Below are 22,195 nucleotides of genomic sequence, written 5' to 3'. Positions count from 1 at the left end.
TTTGTAGACACGCTGTTTTGCACATTCCCTCTAGCCTGACACTGGCCAGTGTCCGCGGCCAAAGGACTTAGAGAAAGTCAAATATAGTGACCCTGTCGCCTTTACTGGTACCTAAAAGAAAATGTCTTTCCCTCCAGCCTACAAGAAACTTCATGGAAAGGCAAAAGAAAACAGCTCTCTGCTCACTGGGGGGGTCTCAGGGCCCTGCTCTCTCTGCGGGAATTCTGCTGGAGGCGCTTTGTACCCCTCTGCTCTCAGAAGTACGAGGTGAAGGCAATCAGTCAACCTCTGTGGGGCACCCCAACGCCGGCATCGGTGGGGATCGCAGGCTCCCATAAATAACCACACTTTTATTGCCAACACACCCTTGTAAGACAGAACACTACATATGTTCTACAAAATGTGAAAACGGCTACATGGAGGGTAAGCAGATCCGAAACAGAGGAGGCCATGAATCTCGCTGTTGAGACGCTCTCTGAGTCTAACGCCGGGGACCCCCACCTCCAAGGAGCCACTGTTAGAACGTTCATGCCCAGGCATCTCCTTGAAGAGAGGGCCAACTGGTGACACACCATTAACAAAGCTGGCAAACGGGCAACGAAAACAAACCTGATACACGGTCGCCAACATAAACTCATTTTCCTCAGGCGGGCGCTTTGAAATGACAGGTGGGAAACGGGATCCCTACCTGATTGTCCCAGGAGAGCGTCCAGTAGCCGCAAATCCTCCAAAAGGGTCAAAACCGCCTGTTATTTTTAAAACCTGAAACTTAAAATAATTCCAGACCCCTCCGCCCCATGGAGCGAAAACTGCCGGGTGAGTTATACACCTGGAATTGATTCCACCATCCGCCCAAGAAGGGGGGTCGCTCCCATTTGGCAACGTGGAATTCCCATATGGAAAGAATCACTGGAACTGGGCAGAGATGGGAGATGGCAGCAGGGAAGCTGGGGGGACCTCTGGTGAGCCGAACCACACGGGCTGTGGAGGAGGCAGCCTCAAATGTTGTCAGAAAGCAAGTCATTGCACACGCATCCAGGGAGACGTCGGGCAAAGGTAGTTTCATATGTGTGAGAGGGGTTTTGTGGTGGTTCTCACTCTGGCAGGGTTTGGGTTGTTTTGTTTTGTTGTTTTAACCTTTCCCAAATCTGAGAGTAATTAGCCCTTTGCATTCAAGCTCCGGTATTTGGAAAAGTCATCACTGTTAATAGGTTGACCTGGCTACCTGCAGGATTTCGGCTCTCCCACAGGTGAGAAAATTCTGCCCCAACATCTGTTTCCCAGTAAGATCCTGTTCTCACACAATCTGGTAAGTACATTCAGATGGCCCACAAGTGACAGAAGGTCAAGTGATAGATCCAAAGTCACGCAGAAAACTAGGCTCCCTTTTAATTACCTGGATTCTCCCGGAACGGTTTCAAAAGCAGATGGGTTCCAGGAAACCCGGAGAAAGAATGAAGTCATTGCAAGAATACCCAAGTTTCTCAGCTTTGGTTTGCTCAGAAGACATTCTAAATAGAGCACGCCCACAGTCTTCTTGAGTTTAGACACAGCTTTTCAGGTTCTCCCTGAAATTCTGTAACATTACGCAGCTCACTGGACTCAACACCAGCGTCCCCGGTTCACTGCAACTGCCAAATGCAGGTACAAAAAGCAGATGTTATCCAAACCCTCAATACTCGAGTGTGGTTGAAAGGCCAGCAGCGTCAGCATCTCCTGCGAGTTTGTTCCCCACCCCACCCCACCCCCACCCCCACCCCGGATCTACTGAACCATGTTCATTTTAACAAGTTCCCCAGGTGATCTGTATGCACAGATCAAATCAGGGGAAGGGCTGCTGCTGGCCTGCAGGCCAAATCCAATGCTGCCTGTTTTTGTAAATAAAGTTTTATTGAAACAGAACCAAGGTCATTCACTTGTGTATGCTTGCTTTCACTCTATAATGGCAGGACTAAGGAGTTACAAATATTGTACTCCCTGGTGCTTGACAGAAAATGTTTACTGACCCTTGATATCAACGTTTACTGTGGGAGGGGAAGGAGCACTAGATACCTGTCACGCAGGGTGTCATGCGGGGTCTGTGGTCCCGCTCCCCACATAAGAATGCAGGACACGGTGAGGCCAAAAAGGAACACCCCCGGAGCCATAGATAGGGGGTTCATACCACTATAGTCTCGCTGGCGGCTGGGTTGGAGACACAGGAAGCAGGAGCCACATGAACTGCAACCTGCTGTCTGCTTCTCTGTCAACCAACCAACCCCACTTGCTAGATGCAATCCACCGTGCTAACTGCAATCCGCTCTTGCCAGCTCAACCACCATCTTCTCACTAGCCACCATTGCCTGCTGGCATAGCCTCGGCAGTTATATTAGTGGCCAATGGCTCACTGGTTACAGTTGACGGCCAACTAGCCACCGCTGACGGCCATCCAATCACAGATGATGGCCATTTACTACCTGAGCCAGCACCTCTCCACGTGAGGCCGAGAGCCTGGGAACTGCACTCCTGGCTCTGTCCCCATAATCCCCAAACCTGCTAAAGCCACAGCAGGAAGGGATCATGACGCTAAAATACACACACAGTCTTTTTGCTAAGAGATCTGTCTGGAGCATTGGGTAAGGAAAACCATCACACTAGTTTCTAGTAAAGCTCGTTCGAGGGAAGCTCCCCGGTGGCCAGCACCATTTTCTGCCCTATGGACCCTGCCAAAGCAATAGTGTCCTTCCTCAGGAAATGTGCAGGTGCAGAAGATGTAATGAGCGTGGCGCTAACACGGCACCACCTGCAGAATTCATTAATGCATTAGGACACAATTTTTTCATAGGAAGTTCTGCTTATGTAACTCACGCATGAAACCGTTAAATAGAAATGCCTAGTGAAATAGCACGTGGGAAGTTTTTAAATGAAGCGACGCCACCGCTGCAGCTGCTGGAGTGTCTGATGGCAGGACTCCTACAGCACAAGCGTGACCCTCAGTGCACTGACTGCAGAATATTCTCCCTGCTCCCTATGTCCTCCCTTCCGTCCCTGCTCATCTCTTTCTTCTTCCATCCTTCCACATCCGGCTTCTTTTCACCTTCCTCTGCCTTTGCCCAGTGCTTGACTTTTAAGTCTACCACCTGCATTTCCTGGATTGCAAGATCTCTAATGAGATGCCACCTGTGGTTTTGGCAACACTGAGAAGACTTTCGAAATGAGCCCGACCTCCAGAACCCACTGCACAGCACGCTGACAGCAGAAACCAGGCCAGCACGAAGCACGAAGCACACGGGGTCTGACTGAGAAGAGCGGCCGCTGAGAGAAAGGAAAGGAGGGGGAGCCCGGGGAGAAGAACCCGGCGGTGACGGTGGGGCCACCTGCGTGCTACCTTCCAGGTGCTCTGCTCCCTGTGCAGCATGGAGCCCGCGACTACCTGCAGCGCTCTGAGCCTTTGCTCTGTGCTCAGTGGTGTGTGGTTAGCTTGGCCTTTACCGAACTGTCGGTCATCCATCCTACTGTGTGGTGTGGGCTCTTCTCAAGTAATCATTGCTTTGGAAAAACCGCAAGTACTAAAAAAGTTCCAATTTAATACTGAGAGTAGCAGCGTCACACCACAACTTGGGAGGAGCTGATACAGTGCTCGGTGGTGGTCGATCAATGATGACGCCTTCCTCCCCAGACACGCTCTGCCGTCTGGGCCCCACCGATGGGCAAGAAAAAAGTAACTTGGGTCCCATCCAGTGGAAAGCGTAGTCCTATCCAACAATGTAGGCTGACGGTTCCCAAGGTGTGGTTCCCGGCACCACCTGGGAGCATATGGGAAATGCAGAGTCTCAGGCCCCAGCCCAGACCTGCAAAATCAGAAACCCCGGGGTAAGGCCTTGCAATCTGTATTTAACAAGCCTGAAAGGAAAGAAGAGAGAGAGGGAGAGAAAGAGGGAGAGGTAGAGAGAGAGAGACAGAGACACAGAGAGAGAGGTAAATCGGGGGGCTTTGGGTCTAGGCACTTTGGGTACCTCCTATCAGCAAATTTAGTGCCAGATTCATGGGCATTTGTCCTCTACCTTCTGCTGTCCCAGGTGGCAGCTCTCATCCACCTGGTGTTGCTATCTCAGCAGATATTTGAGCCTCAAATATTAGAGCATCAGTTGTCAAACCTTTTCTGCAAAAGATCAGATAGGAAACATTTTCAGCTCTGTAAGGTCTCAGTCACAACAACTCAATTCTGCCTTGGTAGTGGGAAAGCAACGACAGACAGTACGTGGGTGAATGAGCATGGCTGTGTGCAATAAAACTTTATTTACAAAAACCGGTAATGGCTCGGTCTGGCCCACAGGTTGTAGTTTGCTGGACCCTGGTTCGAGCACCATGAGCGACTGTCACAAATAAGCCCACATGTCTCAACAGCTTCTTACAATAGGAGTTGCTTCTTGCTCTTGTAATAACCCAGTCCAGTCCGGTAATCCTGGAAGGGTTTCCTCCAAGGCTGGCCTGGACACCCAGGATCCATCCCCGTCGTGGATCCACTCTCCCTCACCTCTTTCCAAAGGCACACTCACATCCCATAGGCAGGGATTAGTCCCCGCACCCCACCGCAAATCGAGAAAACTACAAAACAGCCTCAGGCTGGATGCCCACATCCCAGCAATATCTCGATACTCCAAAAGGGGAAGCATGAGTTTGGGTGACCATTTAGCTATCCCTTTCTCAAAGGGTAAGAGAAACGGGGTGGCGGCCGGAGGAAGGTAAGGTGTCAAGGAAGAACTTATATAAGATGGAATCGATGTGTGCATTTGTATACACTGGAGAGAGCAAACCAATTTTTTTGTGTGGGGTGGGGTGGATAAGCATAGAGGAAAGACAACCAATCAGGCCCTTTGGTCTTTACTGGTGGGAGGCAAGGGGCTTCGAGAAGCAGCAGCCTAGGACAGGGGCTCAGAGAATAAGATGGAGGCGTTTGCAATTCCCAGTCCATTCACATCAAGCATGGAGACAGGGAAACTAAAATGGAGTGGAGAAAGCCACCAAGGAGGGAGGCTTTCAAAGGAGGGAGGTCAAGATTTCAAAGGTTGAGACAAGAGAGGCAGTGTTTCTGAGAAGGCCTGTGACGGAATCCCATTTAACTAATAAATTAGATTTTCCTTTCAAACTTACTTCAAGCCAACTGCCACCCATGGGCCACTCGTATGCAGGAATGGCGTCTGGGAACCAGGAAGGTCTACCATCTCCAACACATCCAGGAACACTGGCCAATTCACGACCTTTCTTGTGAGACTGTCATTCTTGTATCTTGGAATAGCCACATACTTAAGCTCTCAGCCTTTCGGAAGATAGAAAAATACCAAGGTATGAGATCCAGCCATTGCGCTCCCTGGTATTTACTCAAATGAGGTGAAAACTTATGTCCAAACAAAACCTGCACACAGATGCTTGTAGCAGCTTTAGTCACAACTGCCGAAACCTGGAAGCAATGAACATGCCATGCCTTTCAGTGGGGCAGGGATAAATACACTGGGGTCCATCCAGACAATGGAATATTACACAACACCCAAAACACATGAGCTATCGAGCCATGCAAAGACATGGAGGAAACTGAAATGCGTATCGCTAAGTGAAAGAAGCCAATCTGGAAAGCCTACACACTGCAGGATTCCAACTAGACGGTATTCCAGAAAAGGCAAAACTATGGAGACAGTGAAAAGATCAGCCCTTGCCAGGGCATAAGTGTGTGGGGGACCCCCTACCCTCCATCTCTGCCTGGAGCAAAGCCTGCATCAGATATTGCCGCCAATGTGCTAATCAGCTCCATTAGAACGCTGCATTCCGAGTCTGGAAAGAGGTGAGAGGAAATCTTTACAGGCTGCAGATACTGCTTTTCAGACCTTCGTGTTTGGACTCTTGGTACAATTCTGTATATCAAAGGCCCTTGCCAAATGAGATTCTGGATGCATGACAAATCGTGCAAAATCATATTTGAATTGCACAAGATCAAATAAGGCAATAAGAAGCCAAATGGCCTGTCTCTTGGAGAGCTGGAGCGAGAGAAGGGTCAGGAAGGGAAATCATAAAATAAACAAATCAGTGCTATGAAAACTGACACGGCTCACCCCAATGCTGAAATGAGAGCTCAAAATAGAAACGCTTACTCCTTAACCCCGGTTATTGTAACAAGCTGTGTTTACTTCCTGGGCTCGCTGGGCACCGTGATTCAGCCGTGCTGTGCACGTTGCATGCGAGACCTGAACCATCCACTGCGTCGTTGGCTGCCTCCTCCTGCCCACCACGTCCTTGAGAGCAAATCTCATTTAGATAATGTTTTGTCTGGAGACAGCAGAGCGGCTTCATAATAAGGCAGATGCAGAGGATGCAATTTCAAACACTCACATGCAAAAGCACAGAGCTAATTACCTGTAACTGGGGAAACGAGGCAGAGATGTATCCCCTGGTCGTGTTCACGCGGGATCTGAGCAGAGAGGGTTGTCTGCTAGCCAGGGCGGGGCAGGCGGGAGCAAAGCACGGCCCCAGCGGCAGCGCCCCAGGTCCCCCCAGGAGAGGGGTGCACTGCAGGGGATGGGGGTGCGCAGGCAGCCCACCACCTTGCAGGTACGGTGCTCAAGCCGGTGAGCTTGGAGCGGGTAAAGTGTACAAGCAAAATGGCCATGCGGCTTCCCGGTCAAATCCACGCCACACCACACAGTGTAAGGAGTGCTGGCGAGAGCAGAAAGTCAAAATGTGTCATCGTTACTCAAGACGCCATGCCACGGAGGCCAGAAAACCCACAATCAACCAAAACAAACAAGCCAAAGCTTCAGTTCCTTAGATCATTTTCACTTCACCTTGATGTCCCCCGTTTTCCATTTCACAGTCCTTTCTGTGGAGAAGAAATAATTGGAGAAGAAAACCTGGCATACTTTCACACCTGTGTTTAAAGGGAAACGATGGCCCAGATGGATCCTGGCCTGTGGAAATTCTGACTTCTCAAAATTAACTAATTACATTTCAGGGGGAAATTGTCGATGGAGAGAGAATGTCAAAAGATGAGCAGCTACATCTAGGATTCTTTTGATACTAAAGAAGTTTTAGCAAGTTCTTGGAATCTATAAATATCACCAATCTTTGAAACGCTGGCTGGAAAGGCACCCACACTTTTCGCGTTTCTCTCTGCCTGTCAGGTCCTACCTCTGCCTCACAAAACCTACAGTGTTGTAAACTGTAGCTCCTTCCTTCAGGCTTCCAGCCTGGAGTATCATTGCCAGACCTGCCCTAAATGGTTGAGGCTACTCCTCCAGTTCTGTTATCTCTTTGGTGCATTTCTGTTTCAAATGCCTCCACTTCTATTGCAGGCTCCATCTCGTGTCTTCTTTGTCAAGCATCTCTGTATATCTTTCCTTACTCTGAAATGTTTCTACCTTCAGCTGAAGAGTAGAAGCCCAGTTTTCAACACAGTTAAAACATCTTTGCCCCCACGTGCTTCAAGAACTGGTGAGTTCCTTAAAGGTCAACTCTGAGACAGCAGAACCATTTCTCCACTGCCTAGCAGAGCTGGCTAGCCCAGGTCAAAGGACAGAGAAAACCAGGAGAAACACCCTTCCACCTGCAGGCTGACATGTGCCACAAATGCAAAGCAAAGCTTCCAAGGACGCCGTTACTTTGAAATCCGGTTTTCCTTTCTGACATGTAATTATTACCACGTAAACTGGGCTGAGTGAAGTTATGCTTTTTGGAAATAGAGTGAAGAAAAATGTCACGTGCGATATTTGCAGTATATTATTTGGAAGAACGGGGGATGACAAGCTTGGTACTCTAGTATATAATGTATTAAAAACCTGGTTGTAATATCTACTACATTCAAATGTGAAAGAGTTTACATAGACACACATGTATACACATGTGACTTATGTATATATGATGTATATATCATGTCATGTGTATATATCATATATGTATGTATGTACTACATACAGTTTGTGTGTATGATGCAGATGTGTATTCCACGTAAATATTATTTACGTATGTATGTATCACACACAAAGTATATGTGTGTATTGTGTTTACATACGTGTATACATACACACAACACAGCTTTGTTGCTCTGCTTGTTTATTTCAGATCCATCTCATTGCTTGGATTACTAGAGTTTGGACAGTGGCCTTGCTTCCCTCCTTCCAATTCAGGACCAGGAGTCCTGTGAGAAGTTCCAGGTGACCTTCCCAAAGTTGAACCTCTGACCCCTGCAGTTTATAACGTGTTTGTTTTTCATATTTGGAGTTGTCTCTGTTCTCATGCTGCATTGGATCCAGTGTCCCCTCACCCGCCAGTCAGGGTTTATCCATCCTTGTTGCATGGGCTCACGGTCTTCCAGAAAGGGCGTCCGCATATTTAGTGTTTGAGCCATGCGCCACATGAAAAACGCCAACGGTGACAATTTCAGGTCCACCACAAAGAACCCACGGTGTCTGAGTGGTGTGACAAGATCAAGTTAAAGGAATAAGGAACTCCACAGAGCAATGCCAAAGATACCCATGAACACGTTAAGAGTCCAAGAGCTGAAGAAGGCCTCTGAAGGACAGGGGCCGTGTCTGGCCAAGGAGATGCTACTCCGTAGGCAGGCAGGCTGAAATAAAGGAAGGCAGCCGTATGCCTTCCCCGCATACAAAACCAGCCCTCACCAGCATCAACAAGAACTCAGGCTATCTCTGATTTTTTATTGCATCCATCCCTCCTCACCTAGATGCTTTCCAGTAAGGAAGCGTGGTGACCCCAAGTCGAAATCTCAAGAATGTTTCCCCCCAAATGCACTGGGTTTAAATGGCCTCCCAGGTCTCTCAGGAATTTAGCACTGCCTCTGTGCAATGCTAAGTATGGTACGCAGATATCAGATACCTCAATGTGCACGGCCAACCTTCCCTACCCACCCGTGCTCACCTTAAGGCTTCTGAGCCTCAAGGAGGCTTAGCCTTTCCACACACACAGGTGGTTCCCCAGCCGAGCTCCTTCCACCAGGGAAAAGGCAGACGCAATACAGACCCAGTGCAGGAGCCGTGTCCCGGCTCAAGCTCCAGCACCTCCAATCTCAAGTTGCCTCGTTCTCTGACTCAGCGGCACTCTCTTTCATCTCCCCAAGATCACCATCTGTGCCATCTGCTTGGCACGCATTGTGGACCTCCTGGACATCACATCCTAGACAAGCTTTCGGTACCTGCCCCCAGCATCGCCCATCACATCCACTCCTGAGAAGTTCTCTCTCTCTCCTGCCAGCCCAGCCCAAGAACTCCTTCCACATGGGGCCAATTTCAGGACAGATGGGAGCACGGGCTGTGCAGCCAGCTGCCCAAGGATAAATCTTCATCACAACCCTCGGGCTGGAATTCTCAGCCCCTGGAGGGTCATCCTTTCAGATTTCAGTTTATGCAGGCTCTGAGGATATCTCAGAGCAAATAAGCCCTGCTGTTTGGAAAAAACAATAGGATGGCCACACACACACACACACACACACACACACACAGGCTTCCAGAAAAGGGGGGAAGCCTCTCTGTGTCCCAGAGAAGACAGGTGTATGTATATTCATGAAGCATTTGAGTATGGTGACTCTGAATTCTACTGGCTTTGGGTCAACAAGGAGAATTTTTCAAAGTGTACCCTTGGCAGAAAGGTAGACAACTCCCCTGTGGGCAGACACACAGTGTCTCTGAAGACCTGTGGACCTTCGAAAGAATTCTAAGAAGGAATCACTCTTGACCTACTGTGACACGATTCCTGAATACACGGTTGAAGAGTTTCTTTCACAGGAGATAGGTCAGCACTTGCAACAATTGACAATACCTGGACGTCTGCTTTAGAAAACAATTTGTTTTCATTTTTGAATTTGAATATCAGAGTGTCAAGCCTTTGGTGAATCTCTTCAAAGCACTAACTTCAAACTCTACTTGCATCTTTCAGAAAGAAATCACTCCCTGGACTAAACAAAGATGCAGAATTTATACAAATGTTCATAGCAGCATTGTTCACAATAGCCAATAGCCATTATTCACAAACAACCCTAGTGTCCACCGAAGGATAAATGCATGCACAAATTGTGATGTATGCATACAACAGAATGTTGTCCGGCTATAGAAACAAACAAACTACTGAGACATGCTATAATGTAGATGAACCTTGAAAACGTTATGCTAAGTGAAAGAAGCCAGACACAAAAGGAGACATATTGTGTGATTCGATTTATATGAAATATCCAGAGGCAAATCCATAGAAACAGAAACTAGATGGTGTCGCCAGGGGCTGGGAAGGGAGAGGGAAGGAGGTAGGGTAATTGCTTACTGAGCATTGGCTTTAATTTTGGAGTGATGGAAACGTTTTGGAACTAGATAGAAGTGATGGTTGCACAGCCTTGCAAATGTACTAAATGCCTCTGAATGGTACACTTTAAAATGATTAGTTTTATTTTAGGTGAATTTCACCTCAATTTTTTTAAAATGCATGATGATATAAAAGGTATGCAATAGATTTTGCTACATTATTTGTTCCAACAGAGTTTATGTTTTCTTGTTGGGGAGAAACTGTCCAAGACACGTATAAAATGTTATTTTTGTATCACTTTTTAAAATGCCTCTTAGAGAAATTTAAGAATAAGTGGTTCTAAGCAGGGAAGAAATCCCTACCCTACGGATCTGGCAACTAAAAGGCAAAACTGGTTGCAGTCTATCTACCCAAACTCAAATAAAGGATCCATCACAGAAGGATTAAAGTGGATTTCAAGTTTGACCAGGTAAAGAAACTATCCTAGCTTCACCCCAGGCTATTTGAAAGATGGTCTGTAGCGACCAGCAGCAATTAAGACTGTCTCAGGAATGCAGGATCTCAGCCCACCCAAAACTGCAGGATCAGTCTGCATGGTACAAAGACCCCCAACCATCCCCATTATCTTTCCAGAAACACTCCACTGGCCCCTCTCTCTCCCTGAAGTTGTTCCTTTGCCCTCAACCAAATGCCCCTACAAGACCTCCAAGTCTTCAGAAACCTGGCTACTCGAGGCTCTTCTCCTGAGAGTCAGCCACGAGTGTTCTATGCTGCCCCTCCCATCAGACCCCTGCGAGAAGCCAAACTGTCAAGCCAAGCTCCATGCATGACCTTGAAGCCCACGCTGAACTTTCTCACCTAATGTTTACCAACCAACCAAGACTTCGTCCCTCAGAAGCACTTCTTTCCTTTTCCTCTCCTGCCCTCCCCGACCACCCCACCCCAGACACACAGACAAACAGAGCAGTTGGTTCTACTTCAGGTCATCTATTTCTCACAACTCTCATTCATCTGCAGATTCCTTTATCTCTCTTTTCAACTTTTATCGCTCAAAAAAAAAAAGCCTTTAATTCCCGTTGATATGCATACAAGTTGTGCTGGAAGAAAGGTGCTGGTGGCTCAGACGCCAGGGGCATTACAGGTGGGGCAAGAAGGTCGGATCCGCGCACGTGAAAGGTAGGGCCAAAAGGATTTCCGGAGGAACTGGCCAGGGCTGGAGAGAGAGGCAGGCCCGAGAACGGCTCCAAGGTTCCCGGCCAGAGCTACTGGAAGGATGCAGTTCCCACGGCTGGGATGGAAAGAGCCGTGGGAAAGACAGGGGAGGCAGGGAAGGTGCAGGACGCCACGCAGCGCTAGGACTGCGTCCACGAGCTGCCCTGTGAGTGAGCATTTCCACTCATGGAGCTGCCGCGGGGGCCCTGCTGGCTGCAGGCTCTGTAGGCACTGGCAAATGGATCACAGTGGTTACGAGGCCCAATCCCCGGGGAGGCCCAATCCCCGGGGAAAGGCGGCTTGATTGCCGCATGAAAAGACCCTGGGGGCTGCTCTTGGTGGGAGGGACGCGGGGGAATCTCCGCTTTGTGCTGAATATCAGGCACCCACGGTGAGACAAAACGCTGAGGCTCTCTGCAGTCACACAATTTGACACTTGAGAAGATTACCCGTAATCTTGTGTCCTTATTTCAGGAAGTAAATCAATTGGTATCGGAAAACCAAAGTGCTGCATCTTGAGAAAGAAACAAACAAAACTCAGCCTGTGCTTCTGTAGAACAGATGCCAACAAATATGCATCTGTGTATATTACAAAGCCATGTAACTTTTATATTACATAACTCTCTAACATAATCATATTATGTAAATTATATATAAAACATGTTTGTATATATCAAAGTTATTGTTATTATAGAACACAATACTTATATACTACATTATATAAAATAACTGTGCGACATAATTATCTATTTTAGATAACACAATCATATTTATATTTTGTATAACATATCATTATATGCAATAAATATATAACTTACGTTATATAAAATGTATGTTCATGTTTGTGGTCATTAATATATTTTTAGCAGCATATACAATAGCCTTTAAAAGTTACCAAACCATAACATGTATATAGGTGGCAAGTGCATACTCGACCATCACATCCTGCCTGCCCTCTAGACACCCCAGGCCAACGTGGAGTTGTCATCAGTGGACATTCTGACCTCATTCCTGACCTGGCTCACCTTCCTCACCCACCCCCCCAGTGTCCCTTCAGCCCACAGAAACATGCACCCCCAGCACTTCTGAGCCGTTCAAATGTATCTTCTGTGCTGTCAGTCATCCATTAACTTGAACATATAAAAAAAAAGATGCAAGGAAAACTGGACAGGGAATTCATCTGAGCACCACGAATGGCTCTCAAAGACGGAACCTAATATAAGAAAGAGGCGATCAACTGGCAGATGAGGACGGGACACACAGCACGAGGTGTGCCAGCTCAGGGTGCTCTTAGAAAGCGCCCGTGAGGAGCCAGCCAGCGGTATGGGGCAAGGAGAGTGGTTCTGGGTGTCCAGGCATCTACGAGGTCTGACAATTACGTTTGCAACCTTGCTGCAATGTTGCTCACCTTTTTTGATATCAGAGGGATTGTTCATTATGAAAATTTGTACCAAGTGGACAGTTAACCAAGCTGACTATTTGGAAGTGCTGAAAAACCTGCATGAAAAAGTTAGACGACCTGAACTTTTCGCCAACAATTCATGGCTCTTGCATCACAACAAGGCACCAGCTCACACGGCACTGTCTGTGAGGGAGTTTTTAGCCAGTAAACAAATAACTGTATTGGAATAGCCTCCCTACTCACCTGATCTGGCCCCCAGTGACTTCTTTCTTTATCCGAAATAAAAGAAATATTGAAAGGAAGACATTTTGATGACATTCAGGACACCAAGGGTAAAACGATGACAGCTCTGATGGCCATTCCAGAAAGAGTTCCAAAATAGCTTTGAAGGGTGGACAAGGCGCTGGCGTCAGTGCATAGCTTCCCAAGGGGAGTCCTTCAAAGGTGACCGTAGTGATATTCAGCAATGAGGTATGTAGCACTTTTTCTAGGATGAGTTTGCGAACTTAATTATCCAACCTCATATAAGGCCAAGTGTGAGGGAACAGCTACTAAAATTGAACTGTGTCCCTCCGGGCACCATTTTGTTAAGTGCATCCCACCCTCACAAGCTGGACTTGTAGAGTCAGGGTAGGAGAGCTGCTATAAGAAACAGCCCTGGGGGTTAATACAATAAAGATGTATTTCTTGTTCACACAACATTCCAACGCACAGCTTCCTGCTCTGACAGTGCTTCTGGCATCTCTGCTTCCAACCTGTGGATTTGCCCAATTCCAGGGCTGTAAGGAAGCGACGTTCCACGCACGCCCGGGGGAGAAAAGCGAGCGTGGAGCACTGCACACGAGGCTGTCTGGGGCAGGACTGGTGGTGGCGTATATCATGTCACATGGACAGAACTCAGGCATGGGGCCACCCGACATGCCAAGGACACTAGGAAATGTGGTCTAGCTGTGTGCCCAGGAGGAAAAGCAAGTGCAGTGAGCCTCTGCCCCAGGGCACCGGGTAGCGACCACACAGACGAGTAAATTGGGTAGAAAAGAGTCATGGAGGAAAGAGCTTTTAAGAAATGGTTTTAGGCCGTTAAGGAAGGTCTTTCGATCTACCACGGTTCTCTTAACTGTGGGCTTAGGTTATAAACAACAACACAACAGTAATAATTAGGTTGGGGGATACACTAAAAACAGCTAAATGCTCACTAGGGAACACACAATGAATTAAAGTAACTAAACTATGGCTGTAGTGTTAACCGCTAACCGCACCGATAACGAAGATACAGGAGCAAACTTTAGCTTGAAGCGTGTGGACAGGTACCCCTGTGTGACGTCCACGCAGACCCACTTTGCTTTACACATCCCAGCTCATCCATCCCTGTCATCATTCTCAGCCAGGGCTCAGCAAGCCGGGGCTCTGCAAAGCACAGCCCGCGGACACACCCCGCCTACCACCTGGTTTTGAACGGTCCGCAAGCTAAGAATGGCTTTCACATGGTTTGAACAAAATCGAAAGAACCGTAATACATCATGACCCACGAAGATGATATGAAATTCAAATTTCAGTGTTCACACATAAAGTTTTATTGGAATACAGCCATGTGCCAACGTTGTGCTGTGGTCTGTGGCTGCTTTCACGCGACGACAGCAGAGCTGAACCCTCACGACAGACTGCATGGCGCACAAAGCCGAAAATATTTACTATCTGGCCCTTTCCAGTAAGTTTCCCAAACCCTGGTCTAAGCCAAACTGGTTCCTTTCTGCTGTCACAAACTGTTGTCACGTACACCACGTTTTCCCTTCTCAGCATGCAGTATGTTCAGTGTTCATGCTTATCAGTGTCTCTGCCTAAACCAAGTAAGTAACAGGTTGGCAGCGCTTCATCCGTTTGCCAATTCATTCTACACTGCAGTCTCAGTAAGGACAGAAGCGGCCGTGACCTGAGATGACAGGCAGCCCCTCTGTTTTTCCACGCATGAAGCGGGAAGACGTTGCTAACACTCAAAAGTCTTAAGCCAAAACAAGGAATCTTCAGGCCCCTGGAGGATCTGGAAGGTTTCCCACCAGGTCTTCAGAACGCGTTCCTCCATGACTATTTTCTACGTCTCATTTATAAACACCGCTGCTCCCAGCTGCAGCAGCTGGGATTCGAAATGACTTCCTGTGCTGGAGGTTTATTTCACTATTTTATACACGCCCTACATCAGCTTCCTAGGGCTGCCATAACAAAGTCAAAGCCAGCATTTCCTCAAGTCTGTCTCGATTCAGAGCCCCAAATAATTCTCATCTTTCCAGCACTGTCTCTGGCCTACGATAAAGGGCCATGAATCTTTCACTATTCCTCCTTCCCCACCACCATATCTAGATCCACTGCTCCCATCCTACAGTTTCTATGTCCTTTTTCTCTGCCTGAAACAAAGTGTCTATGTGGCTCTTCAATTTTCTTCAAATCCAGACTTTAACTCCCAAACTCTACTTTCGCATTTACTCTTATCTATACTTAACATAATTACATGCAGCAAGGCTGCAACTAATAAAAACTGTGCACACCTTTTTATACCTGCATAAAGTTTTATAATTCATCATATTGTTTTTCTTTTTTAATCACCTCATACAGTTACAATTTTTTTCTTTTCCTTGTGATGAGAGCTTTTAGGATCTACTCGCTCAGCAACTTTCAAATATACCATCCAGCAATGTTAAGTGTAGTTATCCTGTTATACATGACACCCCCAGGGTTTATTTACCTTTCTAACTGGACATTTGTACCTTCTGACGACCTTCACCCAATTCCGCCATCCTTTACCCCCCACCTCTGGCAACCACAAATCTGATCTCTTTTTCAACGCGTTTGGGGTGTGGTTTTTTTCGATTCCACATATAAATTAGATCATAGGTATTTGTCATTCTCTGTCTGACTTATTTCACTCAGCATAATACCGTCCAGGTGTATCCATGTTGTCACAAATGGCAAGATTTCCTTCTTTTTATGGCTGAATAGTATTCCGTTGTATGTATGTACCATCTCTTCTTTATCCATGCGTCTGTCGATGGACACTTAGGTTGTTTCCATGTCTTAGTTATTATAAATAATGCTGTAATGAACATGGCAGGGTAGCTATCTCTTTGACATAGTGATTTGACTTCCCTGGGATAAATACCCAGAAGTGGAAATGCTGGATCATACGGTAGTTCCAGTTTTAATTTTTTGAGGAAACTCCCATACTATTTTTGATAGAGGCTGCACCCATTATGTTCTTACTGGTTTTCACCCACAGCCTGTCCAGCAGACCCCTCCATGTCGGCCCCCAATTCCTGGGCTTGCTTCTGCAGCCCGCTGTAGCCCACTGCAGGCCAGCGGCAGCTTCCACCCGGATACTAGTTATACAAGTATGCTTGGGGCAACTTTTGTTGTCATTCGTTAACTGACTGCTAGTGGATGAAGCTACATATTTTTCATAAATTTTAGGTCATTTTTGCTCTTGCCACCATCATTTACGTGTGGCCTAACAACAAATCTTCCACTTCTGCAAGTCTCCATGCTGCTATACATCAATGGGCAACTGGTTGATGTAATCACTAAATAAAATCTTCAAAGCTTCAAGGTATTTTTTAAATGTATTACTATTACGCAGCAGATACACCACCAGCGCCACCCAGCACACAGAGCTGTGAGCCAATTCCCGTCATGTAAACTTACAAATTCTATTATGAAGTGAAGACACGCTTTCACGGGAGGGGAGAGAAAGAAGTCAACATTCGCTGCCCAGATCCAGAAACTGGAAGGAATACAAACAACCACCAAATGGTCTTCGGCTAAAACGAAGACCAAACATTTCAGAATGTAGCCAAGATCCTAATCCAAGTTAACTCATGACAATAAATTAATGGCACAGAGGGTTGTCATGGTGACCGCATTTTGGCTGTACATTATCGAGATGTCAGATGCCGCATGAGAGACGTGACATTAGAAGACTGCTAAAATAATGAACAACCGGCATGCTTTCTGTTCCCTGCATCTTTGACCTTCTTAAGCTACCTTGTAAATCCATCTGAAAATATTCAAGACAGTACTTGGGCCTCTTGATTTATGCTAACAGTTTGACCACCTTTCCCTTCTCGGAGCAAAGCTATTCAACGGTTCAACCACCTCAACAGATTTGTGATCAAAGCAAGTGTGAAATAATTTGCCCTGCTTTATACAACTAAATTCTTTATGCAAGGAAGTCAACAATTCAGAGAGGAGATAATGCAATTCCAAAGGGGTGAAGACGGAGGCTTAGAGAGGACGCATTTGCTAATATTATCATATGAAATTGTTTCTTTTGTTTTCTTAAGTCTCAGCTGGGCAGCAGTGACAACTAAAACAATATTCTCCCAGTGTAGCCCGGTCTGCACAAGGCTTTAGGGGATGAAATTACTTTCTAATCACGAAATCCACTAGACTGTGGAACAGTCTAATGGCTCACGGAATGCCAGCAGCGTTGGACCATTTGAAAGTTTCCACACAGCAGCCCTGCACTGTCTCCTCAGGCCCTCGAGTGACAAAGGACACAGGAGCACGGCCTTGTGGCCTCCCGGACTCCTGTCCTAGACGCTAATGCTCATTTATTGGCCCCGCCGGGATGAGGAGCGTGTGGAGTCAGGGGCGGTAATATAGCCGGGAAGGGCAGGGTGATTTGGAGCTCGTCGTAGAATGCAAACATCGCTGTCTTCACTGCAGAATCTTCCAAGCTTTGATGCTTGCAGAAGACAGGTGTTGATCGTGAATAATTACACCCAATGGCAAGAACGTTACCCTGACGGCAATGACGACCAAATGGGGAACTCATCTAAATTCTCTGTCGCGTGCTCTCCACTCTCGCAGGAGTACGTGGGTATTTAAGCTGCATTTACCCTCCTACTCAACGCCCGTGGTCCTGGGTCAGGTGGGAATCATATTGTGGGAGGAAAAGGAACAGGCCTCAGAATCTTTAGAGGGTGCAGAGTTCACCCCGGAGCTGAGGGTCCCAACGTTCGCCGCAGTGTGAATCCGTGAGCCCTGGAGAGCAGCCCCAGCCAAGTCAGCAGATCCGGGGGGGCCCGAGAATGCACATTTCTGACAAGCTGCCCACTTTCCCATCTTTCCACAACCACTTAGAGTTTAATTAAATAAGCCACGGGGAAGTTCGGAGATCCTGATTGCTATGTCGCCGTTAGACTCTGCCTGTTGATTTGTGCCCACTGGTGTTTTGTTGCTACATCCTTCCTTTAAATACAGTCGTCCCCACCTTATCCACCAGGAATACGTTCCAAGGCCCCCAAGAGACGTGTGAAACCTCAGAGAGCACCAAACCCCATGTATATACTATGTGTTTTCCTATACATACATATCAATGACAAAATTTAGTTTATAAATTAGGCTCAGTAAGAGATGAACGACAATAATACTATAGCACAATTATAACAATATAGTGTAATAAAAGTTATGTGCTATGGTCTCTCTCTCTCTCTCTCAAAATATCTTACTGCCCTGCACTCAACCTTCTTACAAGACACGATACCCTGCGTACGCACTGAGCTGTTGATTTCTGGAACTTTCCATTTAACGTTTTCAGGCTGTGTTGGACGGAAACCACGGAAAGCGAAACCATACATAAGGGGCGACAACGACCTGTCTGATGCTGCACATTTAGATTGGCAGGGGAGGGAGACGGTTAGAATGTCAGCTTCCTGGAGACGGCGGTCTGGTGGCGGTCTGGTCTGCAGGAAGTGTCCTAACTCCTCTCGGTGTGTGATGAGAAGCTGAGTGAGGACATCCCTGGAGGCTAAGAACGAGTGTCACAGGGCAAGCAGGGCCACAGGCTGCCTGGTGTGTGAAGCATCTGAGAAATGCACTGGCTTTTATTCTCATTTCTACCAGCCTGTATAGGACTCACATAGCAGGAGCGACTAACAATCCATGAACTGTAGGTCCTCAAAGCTCCCCGGCCCACCTCTCCCCCAGCCAGATGCACCGCTTTGAGCCTCCTTGGCCCAGAAGATACAAACGGAAGGAGAGGGTATATATAGTATGCGTTAGGATTACAGAGGAAGACTTGGTAAGGAATTGCAAACAGATATGGGCATAAATATACAAAAAGCTTATTTGAGGAGTATAGGTTCTGTCTCCAGGAAAAACATGCTTACGGACTGAGGTAACTAACTACTGTGCTGCTGGCTTTTCATCTCATTGTGTGAGGGTAGCCAGGGAAAAAAGGAATTTTATAACCGTTTTCTTTTTCGAACAGAGGGAGGAAAGGAAGGAAGGGGCTAGGGAGAGAGGAGGAGGGAAAAGAGGGCGAGGAAAAGGAAAAGAAAAAGGCGATGAAAAGACAGGAAGAGAAGCAGGGGAAAGGGAAGCAATGGGCAAACAAAACCAGGCCTGGAAGCCTCCGCGGGCGTTTACTTATTGGCACACGTGGCCTGCTGCAGGGCGGCTGTGCCCGAGGCACAAGGCACAGATACGAAGCAGCGAGTCCTGCTTCCAAACAGCGGTCTGAACCCAAGCAAGGCTCCGGAGCCCTGTCAGCGCCGGAAGGAGCCTCCCCACATCTTTTGTTCCCTTCACCCTCGTCTCCAAGCAACAGCCACCCCTCCCCTCCAGAGCTGGGAGGGCTGCTCCCCGGCTATTCCTCCTGCGGTCCCTGATTGCTAGGAGTTACGTTTAAATAACCTCTCTTCCTGCTTAATCAGTATGCTCCTCCTGACCCATTAATTCTGTGAAGCCGCAGTCTCGTATTTGGGGCCTCGAAATCATTTCTGATTGCATACAAACGTGAGAGCAAGCAGCGATGGTGGGCAAACAAACAAGAACCAAAGTACAGGAGAGGTTACCACAGGTTATGTGCAGTGACTAAATAGAAACACGCCAACGTAAATGCACACATACATGTGAACACACAGCACACACACACTGCACGCATGCACATTTACATGCATGCATATATGCAAAGAAGCACACACATGCAGGCACACAGCACCCATAAAAACGCAAGCACACTTGTATGCATGCATACACATTCATGCATGCACACTGTTCAATTAATTCAACAGCAGCTACTAGACTGAGGTGGCTCTAATGCCTACATTAGAGCAAACCAAAACCTAAGGCTGAAAATGCCTCAAGGTTACGAAATCAAAAGGCTAAGGACACCCAATCACAGCCAACTGGGCTTGAAGTTCTAGCCAACCAAAATTTTCCTTGCGTTGCTTCCGCCTTTTCTCTATAAAAGTCTCTCCCCAGCTCCTGTGGGTGGAGTGCTCCTAACCACTTCCAGTTTGGCACTGCCCGATTGGAATCAATTTCTGCTCAAACAAACCCTTAAAATGTTTAACATACTTCAGTTTATCTTTCAACCACACACTTGCGTACACGGACACACATGTGCCCATTTACACACGTGCACATACATACACATACGCCCACACATATTAAACTAGTCAACTCGCTTTTTCAACAACTGCAAAATGAATGAGCTACAGACGTTGTTATGGGCATCTTTCAAGGCAGAGGTCACTATTTAAAACTGTGAAGTAAGGCAACAACATTTTAAAGACCGAAAATCAGACCTTGGGCTACCAGTGTTCAGTCCACCAGTGTTCAGTCCACCAGTGTTCAGTCCACCAGCCGTCCTACAAGGTGCCACGTGAATGGTGGCCGTCGTGCATTCTCTTCTCCCGATGACAGCCTGGCCGTCCCAATCTCCTATGAAACAGAAGAAAGCTTTCCATAACTGGAGACTGACTCACACGAAGTCAGTGGTCACTGCATCTCCCATATTAACCTGCCCCTAACATGCCGACCACAATTTGGCATATAAACCCAAACCTCATGTATTCTGAGGTTTACTCCTGGACAAAACGGAACAGTCCTGTTCTGCCTGAGCTGAAGGGAGAAAAGTGTGAAACAAAAAAACACCTGGGAAAACAATAGAATAAAATTAGATCCGCTCACAGAGCGGAAGACAGGGACCCGCTCCCCCTTCACCTTTACACCAGGAACTCCTGGCAGGTAGGCAGGTGCCCAGGTGGGGTCCAGCAGGGTGAGAGTGGGAAGGACAGATGAGGAGAGAGCACCCTATAACCTTATCCCCTGTCTGCAGACCAGGGTCAGCCCCACCGGGTGTGAGCAAAGAAAAACAACTCTTTCAGGTTTTCAGGATGCCTGACGGGATTAAAACCTTCACAAGCAAATTGCCTGTCTCCTCTCCCTTTAGGTCTTTCTTCTTATGTCAATCTATTCCCAAAAATGCCACTGTAGTTTCAGTGAAATGGCACCTTAACCCTGCCAGTGGTCTTCTGGCCATCTGGGAGCTTGACAAACATCTTTAACATCCTTATTAAAACATGGCCTGGATCTGCAGGGTCCAAAGAGGAGATTAGCAGCGAGGCAGGTTCCCCTGGGAGACAGCTACGCAGGGACTGCAGAAAGGCTCCTTCTGCCCTTGGTCTCTGTCAGACAATTTTAAGTAATCAGGACCAATTCGCTTGTAAAGGAAACCTAAATTTCAGAGTCCAAAGTTGAAAATGAAAAGATTTCCTTTTTGCTTATCAGTACGGTTTAAGCCAGTGGGACAACCCCGAGAGAGTTATTATATCCATCAAGCCCTGACGTCTAATGTCCATCACTCTATGAACTTTGCAGTCCATGTTAACACCATTTTCGCTCCACATCTTCCAAAGTTAGTAAGATAAACATTAGAGACATTCATTAGGGGTTAATATTAAGTTGTTTTAGTGTCATCAGTAGAAAAAGAAAGCCAATGTATGGAAGCGTTGCGTTTTCAAAACTGTGTGCGTGTGTGTGTGTGTGTGTGTGTGTGTGTGTAAAATCCCTGTGGGTGACACACTTCTATACTTTTTCATTTCAGGGATGATAGGAAACATTTAGCTTTGTATACCCCAGGAACAATTCATTATGTTTTAACAATAATTGAGAACCACAATGAAAAGATATTGTGTGCTAACTGTACAAGGTAAAAACTTAGAGTAATATTGGCAAATGTCACTAATATTTGTCATGACCCCACTTAGGTTTGAATCACGTGAAGTGAGTGTGCCCGCTAACTCGTTGGGTTTGGATTAGATTAAACATCAGCCGACATTCCTTGGGCTCAGTTTCTATTTGCATTGCAACATGCGATGTTTGTCCCTTACAACCACATTTGTGTTTACTAAGGCAATTATTTAATGCAACTTAATTGTATATCATAATCACGACAAAAACAGAACAGAATGGAGGAGGCACCAGTGAATTCTCATCGAACCCTCGCAAGAAGCTTCTTCTACCGTGTTT

At 46.9% G+C, this 22,195-nt stretch overlaps 1 protein-coding gene across 2 annotated transcripts in view; it reads right to left on the bottom strand.

Moving 5' to 3' along the window:
- ANOS1 (anosmin 1) overlaps positions 1-22,195 on the bottom strand; it is a 515,987-nt gene that overhangs the window by 454,763 nt on the left and 39,029 nt on the right. The gene's annotated exons all lie outside the window — the stretch shown is intronic.

The sequence above is a fragment of the Rhinolophus ferrumequinum genome, chromosome X (genome assembly GCF_004115265.2).
Source record: "Rhinolophus ferrumequinum isolate MPI-CBG mRhiFer1 chromosome X, mRhiFer1_v1.p, whole genome shotgun sequence".
In the NCBI taxonomy this organism is placed as follows: domain Eukaryota; kingdom Metazoa; phylum Chordata; class Mammalia; order Chiroptera; family Rhinolophidae; genus Rhinolophus; species Rhinolophus ferrumequinum.
Note: the sequence above shows the minus strand (reverse complement) of the source record. Positions and strands in the feature narration are given on the sequence as shown.